Source organism: Vombatus ursinus, unplaced genomic scaffold (assembly GCF_900497805.2).
Source record: "Vombatus ursinus unplaced genomic scaffold, bare-nosed wombat genome assembly UNPS02009205.1, whole genome shotgun sequence".
In the NCBI taxonomy this organism is placed as follows: Eukaryota; Metazoa; Chordata; class Mammalia; order Diprotodontia; family Vombatidae; genus Vombatus; species Vombatus ursinus.
Genome location: NW_020948983.1, coordinates 7496798 through 7504638, shown reverse-complemented (window position 1 = coordinate 7504638; position 7841 = coordinate 7496798).

Genomic DNA, 7841 nt, shown 5'->3' with positions numbered 1-7841 from the left:
GCAGAATAGGACAAGCACGGTGCAGTGTTTCCTCATTTGTAAAGAGAAGGGATTTGCACTAAATGATCTCCAAGTTCTCTTCCAGCTCTAGATCTTTGATCCTACTACATGTTCATGTTCTATCCATCCATGTGCAAAAGCTAAAAACTAATGGGGGCTTGACATTTGTAGTGGTGACTGAAACCTTGGTAAATGTATCCCTGGTATTTTTGAGTTAATGATTTATGAATCAATTACTTAAGAGGCACCCAAAAAGAAATGTTTGTCATTTGGTCCAAAATAAAATCCTAAATTCTATTTCTAGAAAGACTAGAGAACCTAGGGCACTTTGGAAGAGAGGAGAAAATAAGCATGAAATATTACCAGTAGTAGGATTAAAGATTTAGAGCTGGAAGAGAACTAGTATGTAAATCTTTGTATATATAATGTGTCTGTATTTTCTGCAATAAATAGAATGGCACCCAGAAGAAAATGTTTCAAGGTATTTATGGTGAAAGGCATGAAGGGTAGAGAATTCTCCAAAGAGCAGAACATACCTGCAGTTTTGATGTTCTGACCCAGGAATAGAGGTATGTGGATAAAGCATTGAGAGGAATAAAAAAAGAGGGACTTAACTCTATCTTTCCAGCTCTCCTTTCCTTCTTAGTAGACATTGTCAAAGTATAGTCCCCTAGTCATGCATTGTGGCTTATGCCAAAAGGTGGAATTCTCTCACACTCAACCTCCAGCCAGGGACTGGGGGACAAGCAGCAGGCAAATTGATGCCAAGGCTTAAGAAGAACAAGATGGTCCTTTTAATCTTCCATCACAAAGAGCTCAAGGAGACCCCGAATATGGACAAGACTTAAAGGGCTTGTCCGAGGATTTAAGCTCATTTATACTGAAGCAAAATAAAGATACCATAGTTAAGCAATTATAAAGGTCTCACCAAAGAGTGAGAATTAAACTGTTGGCACACACACACACACACACTAACTAATAATAGTAATAGGTCACATTTACAGGGCACTTTTCAAAGCATGTTCCTCACAATTGTATGAGAGTCTCGTCAATATTACACCCCCGTTTTACACACAAACACAACACATGCGTATCGTCAGAGACACATACCCTCGACCACACCCTTCCACCCCCACAAAGAACATTTTGAGGAGGGAGGGGATACATCCAGCAGGGCTGGGGTCTGAGTTGGGAGGAGAGCAATTATAAACTGAAAAATCAAATCCACTCAGCACTCAGATCCCAAGGACTGAGATGAGAGGCTCACTGGTTGCCAAGGCAGAGGTTTGGGCTGAAAAGGCCACCCAAGCTCAGAAAACAAACTGCAGAGAGTGCCAGGGAAATAGCCATTTGCCTGGTTCAACATGCCTCCTCAAATTTGTTGTTTTATTTTTCGATATTTTGAGACCTATATTTCAATATAATTTATTTCCTTTATAATCCTATGTTTTTTGTTTTACACATTTTAAAGCACTTTCCCAAGATGGCCTACAAGCCTTTCATAGGGACTGCTGGTGTTTGTCACCACCCTCACTCTTCATTGTTGTGTAAGTGTGATGGGATAGGGTTAGGAGCCCGCCATGCTTTTTCTTGACTCAGTTGCCCCAGTTAGACTAGGACTGAATAAGAGCTTCTTATTCCATGTTCAGTGCTCTTTGCTTAAGACGATGAGAGCTCCTTGAGAGTAGAGATTGCTTTTGGCCTTTCTTTGTTTTCCCAGCATTTAGCACAGTGTCTGGCACACAGTAGGAGCTTAATAAATGCTTGTTGACTTGACTCTTTCTACTCCACCTCACTGCTTCTCAAGCAGAACCAGCTCCAAAGTGAAGAGCAGAGGACCTTAAAGCTAGTGTCCACTCCTCCAGCAACTTTGGGGTGAATCCACTGATATGCCGTGCCCACAGCAGCTCACTGGGAAACTTCAGAAAAGTGAGAAATGATTCACGGGCAATAGGGCCCAGATTTATTGGACCTTTCTCTGGATTATCCCAAGCAGTGATGTGCTGAAACAAGCTCACAGCTTGTGAAAACCAACTGTTAAATTTTCAGTATGAGCATTTATTTCCACCTTAGAAATGAGCAAACAAATCAGGGTTTCATTTTTGTTGTTGTTGGTGGTGGTGGTAGTTGTCTCGACTTAAAGTAATGGAGAAAAATGTTAAGAATGAAAATGAAACATAAAAGTATGTCAGTGTCTAAGAGGCACTTAATAAATATTTATTGACTGACAGTATAGCTGGGTAGCTAAGTGGAGAATGCTAGGCCTAGAGTTAGGAAAGAGCAGAGTTCAAATTTGGCCTCAGATACTAACTGTGTGACTCTGGACAAGTCACATAACCTCTGTTTGCCTCAGTTTCCTATCTATAAAATGGGGATAATAATAGTACCCAGGGTTGAATGAGGATCAAATGAGATATTTTTAGTGCTTTGTACAGTGCCTGGCACATAGTAAGTGCTATGCAGTATAAATGTTAGTTTATTTTTTTTCCTCAGAGAGCTGTTAAATATATACTAGCATGTCTCTGAATTCTCTAGCATTCTCCAGCTTTCTTCCTTTGCCCTTTAAATCATACAATCATAGAATGTTAGAACTAGAAGGAAACTTGGAGATGATTTATGCCAATCCTTCGTTTTAAGATTAGGAAACAGAAGCCCAGAAAGGTAACCATGGGCAAGTCACATTACTATTCTATTCCTTGTCCATAAAATGGGAGGGTTGGGCTAGAGCTTGGTTCAATACATACAATACAAAACTTCATTTTTAAAAATGTGAAAGTCATTCTTAGATCACCTGCCATCCAAAGACAAGTGGCAGGCCACATTTGGCAGGGTCATAATTTGCTATACCCTCAGACTATATTATCACCACGGTTCCTTCCTTCCCCTTCAAGACCTTATGTTACTTATAATGATTTTTCTCAGTCACAGAGCCAGCAAGTAAACCCAGGAGTCTCCTGACATTAGGTCTAGGATGTTCTTTCCACTGCTTCATGGGATTCCATTATATAGCCATGTCTGTTGTTGTTTATGTTTTCAAAGAGGGCCAATGACATCATGGAGTGATGTCTTGACTTGGTGGGTGAATTGGATTTAAGTGAGGCAGAGTTACACAAAGTTGTCAGCCTCACTCTCTCTTCAAGAGTCATTGAAGTGCAGTGGCAAGACAAAAGTCAGAATGACAAATGGCTAGGATGCAGTGGATGACCTTGGGGTTTTTGATGTCTGACCAAGCTCTAAGCCCTTTACAGCACTTACTTCAGCTGCCTTCATGGCCATTGGAACAAATTATACTCTTCAGCCCATTCCACCAAGCAAAGTCTTTACATGCTTGGGGTAGACATCTCCCTAACTCACCAACAGGTTTGAGGCCTTCTGGTTATCCTTAACCTGGGTTAGCCCATCTGTCAAGATGGTTTACTGGGGTGTGGCTGCTGTGCATGCTACAATTCTTGGAGCCACAGGTGAAAGTTGAGTGCCAGGTGGACACCAATAGTGGATAAGCAGCCCTTAAAAGGGCTCAGCAAGCCCTCACACCAGAGGTGCTAATCCTCCTGAACACCCCATCTACCCACAGCTATGTCTAGATAACAGTTCAACCCATTATTCCTCCTACTTCCAACACTGGCCAGTTGGCACCCCATAGTTGTACCCCAATGCCTTTAATAGTACCCTCAAGGTTTAAACAACCTTTTCTTATGCTTTGGGGGTTGCATGCATCTAAACCAGAGGTGTCGAATGGTGGCTTTAAGGCCACATGTGGCCTTCTAGGTCCTTAAATTTGGCCTTTTGACGGAATCCAAATTTGTTCTGTAAAAGATTTAAAGCCACAAATTCCACACCCCTGATCTAGACCTTCTCCAAATGCCCAATGAACATTAATTAATTTCCCAGTTAAGTTAACCCAATTAATTTTGCTAAGTAGAGAAGTAGGGGAGAAAATCAAATGGGTATTTTGTGTACCAGGCTGTACAATCAACTCTTAAAAGCTTAGAAAATCCGCTTTTGCAAATTCTCTTTGCTAAAGCCTCTAGCAGTATTAAGAGCACTGGGTTTCAGATGAAAGAGACAAATCCATTTTTATTTGTACAGCTAATTACAATACTGTTTGATATGGTTTGTCTCCATAATGCCCTGCTTCCCTCTTGAGATAGTTGCCAGCCAGAGACTTTCTTACATAAATATTTACAAGCTGTTAAAGTATACAACACAGACCACTTACACCAAAAAAGATAGCGAGCATTATTTGCAAACAGACTCCCGAACAAAACACTCCAGTTGGAGAGTGCCACAGAACTGGTAGAAGCCATTCACTCCTTCCTTGCTTTCTCTGTATGTTTTGAGAACAGCTTCTCTGGACAGATTTGTGTTGGTCCTGTTGGCATTTAGCATCAATTACTCTCTCCATGGGCTCAGAGAGGGACATGAGGTTTTTCAGTGTTGGAATAAAGATTTCCAAGAATCTGTCTGCCTCTTCTGGACTCCTGTACTGTCAGCATCTTTATCTCCAAAAGCCACCCACAGGCAGCAAAAGAGGTTTATCTACTGGTTGGGCTAAATCCCAGAGGCTTCAAAACAGCTGCCGGGTGTAGCGAACAGGGGAGCATGGGCAGAGACATGATCTCCAAAGATTACTCACCTTAGTGTCCACCTGTGGCTCATTTAGGAAAATGTTAAAAAGATGAATAAGAGATAAAGGAGAGGGAGGGAAGCAGAGAGTAGTTTGTGGGTAGAAATCTACTATTATTTTTCCATTTTACATAAGGCAAAACTGAGGTTGACAGAGTTAAGTGATTTGCCCAGGTTACCACAGCTAGTAAGTGTCAGAGACAGGATTCTCGATTCCAAGCCATGAGCTGTCTCAACTAGCTGTAAAGCAAGGGTTTGTAATTTAGCATCCAAGAATTTGGGGGTTTTTGTTTTTTCATATTTTGCTGCCAGTATTTCATTATAAGTAATCTCCTCTACAATCCTATGTGTTTTATTTTATGCATTTGAAAGTGTTTTTCCTGAGAAGAGGTCCATAGGCTTCATGAGTGTACCAAAGGAATCTATGACCCAAAAGAAGATGAGAACATCTTCTGTAAAGGCATCTCAAAGCGACTCCTTGTGATCTTATAAAGTAAGTAACCACCCCAAATCCATTCACTCTGTAACCTCAAATTTTCCTATGTGGTTTTTAGGATGAAGACCACCTGTCTTCTGGGTTACAGTGAGTGTGTTATACTACATTCAGCTTTGCAAATTTCAGAGTGATAGCAAGCATGAAGCTGGGGCAGCTTCATTGGTGTAGCCACAGGAGAGACCTGTCTGAGAAAAACTGCAAAGCAAAAGGGCAAACAGGTTAAGGCCCTCACCTATGGTCCTTCTCTTCTTGGATTCTTGGTATTGACATAAAGTTCTGGAACCATAGGAACCTCTAGAGTCATAGATTTGGAGTTGGGAGAGACCTTACAATATACCTAGTTGGACTCCCTCTTTTTACATATAAGGAAACTGAGACCTGGAAGAGCTAAGTGACTTGTCCAACATCATACAGATAGGCAAGTGGCAGATTTGGGGTTTAAATGCCCCATTGTCCTGCTTTAAATCTAATGCTTTTCTCCCTGCACCATGCAGTGAAATGTCTGTTGGTGCTTATTATTAGAAATTGGTCCTCTCCCCTACTAAACTGGTTCTCTCTAAATTGAATTTTAGACAGATGAATTTGGGAGATAAAGCCCTATGACAGCAGGTATTTGGCGTCTGTCCAACATGGATTCAGTAAAAAAATACTGCAATTTCCTGAAAGCCTGCTTTTTTCTTCCTTTTCAAGTCCAGGTCCAGTTCACTGTCCATCTGTAATTGTTTCCTGGGTTATGACCAATATATCTATTTTTATTATTGTTGTTGTTTTCACTTGTCCCAATGGTGTCCAACTCTTCACAATCCCATTTGGGGTTTTCTTGGCAGAGACTTTGGACTAGTTTACCATTTCCTTCTCCAACTCATTTTACAAATGAAGAACTGAAACAAACACAGTTCAGCCCAGGGTCACACAGCTATTAAGTGTCTGAAGCCGGATTTGAATTCAGGTCCTCCTGACTCCAGATGACACTCTATCCATTGTGCCACCTAACTGTCATCTATCTATCGATCATGTAGAGACAGAGGATGAGGGACACAGAGATAGGAATGAAAAGGGAAAGGAAATTCATGATAATGCTTAATAGGTACCAATTTTATTTTCAAATTTTTTTTCTTGATCTTTAGAACAAAAGTGTAAGATATTATGTGTAAAAGAAACTATCTCCCCCCACCAAATAAGAGGCACACAAATTAAAAATCTTCAGGTGATGGGGCAGAAAATTTTAAATAAGTTACTGTATTTTCTATTAAAAAAAAAAACAACCCAGAATTTTACCTTCAATTTTCAGTAACTTAGAGGGAGGTCCCAGAAACTATAAATTGGTATCCAAAAGTTCATGATACAATGAGTTGTTAGAGTGGAACTTTGTGCAAAAGCTTTCTAATTTCATTTAATCAATATATTCCATTTTGTCTTTCATGAATTCTTCTGTCCTGTATCATTATAAATTATTCTTCAATCCATAATTATAAAAGTATAACTTTCTACTGTCTCTAACTTTTTTATGTTATAACTTTTAATATTGAAATTCTTTATAATTTTCATTATGTTATGGTATCAGAGGTCTTACTTGCCTAGTTCTATTCCCCTGACCTACTTTTCTACATTATAACCATGTGCAAGTAATTTTGACAAATAATGCTTTGTGGTATAGTTGAAAACCTGATAGTTCCAAACTTTCTTTAGCCTACTTTTTTTTTCATTATGTCTCTTGATATTGTTGACTTTTTATTCCTCTAAATGAATTTGGTTATTTTGTTTAATTTTATAAAATGCCTCTTTGGCAATTCATTACATAGCACTAATTTGGGTAGCATGACATAAAGTTCTGGAACCATAGGAACCTCTAGAGTCATAGATTTGGAGTTGGGAGAGACCTTACAATATACCTAGTTGGAATCCCTCTTTTTACATATAAGGAAACTGAGACCTGGAAGAGCTAAGTGACTTGTCCAACATCATACAGATAGGCAAGTGGCAGATTTGGGGTTTAAATGCCCCATCGTCCTGCTTTTCAGTAATTTGGGTAGCATGATCATTTTGGTGATATTGGCATTGTGATTTTTCAGTCTTTTTTCAGTCATGTCCAACTCTTTATGATCCCTTTTGGCGTGGGTTAAGTGACTTGCCCAGGATCACAAAATTAGTAAGTGTCTGAGGCTTGATTTGAATGCAGAAAGATGAGTCTTCCTGATTCAGACTCAGTACTCTATCTATTGCAACCCCTACCTGCCCTTACATTGGCATAGTCCAGCTATAAATGTTAACTGTCTCTCTACTGATTTAGCTCTTCCATTATTTCTGTAAAAAACGTTTATTATTAATTATGTTTATGGAAGTCTTGTGTATATTAGTAAGGTAATTCCTATATAGTTTAATTCATTTTGTTGCTATATTAAATGGAACTTCTCTTCCTATCTCTTTATCCTCGATTTTGTCAGCATTAAACAGTAAGGTTAATGATTCCTGTGGGTTTATTTTGTTTCCTTGTACATTATTGATACCATTATTATGATTCACTTTTCATTGACTCTCTATACTTCTCTAAGTAAACCATAGAGAAGGTTTATTTTCATACTGTTTGTAAGCTACATTCAATTCACTCAATTTATTTTTACTCTCTTATTGATATGGTTACCACGTCTAGCACTATGCTAAATAACGGTAGAGGCAGGCAGTGGGGATCTGTGCTTTATACCTGATTCTATTGAAACAG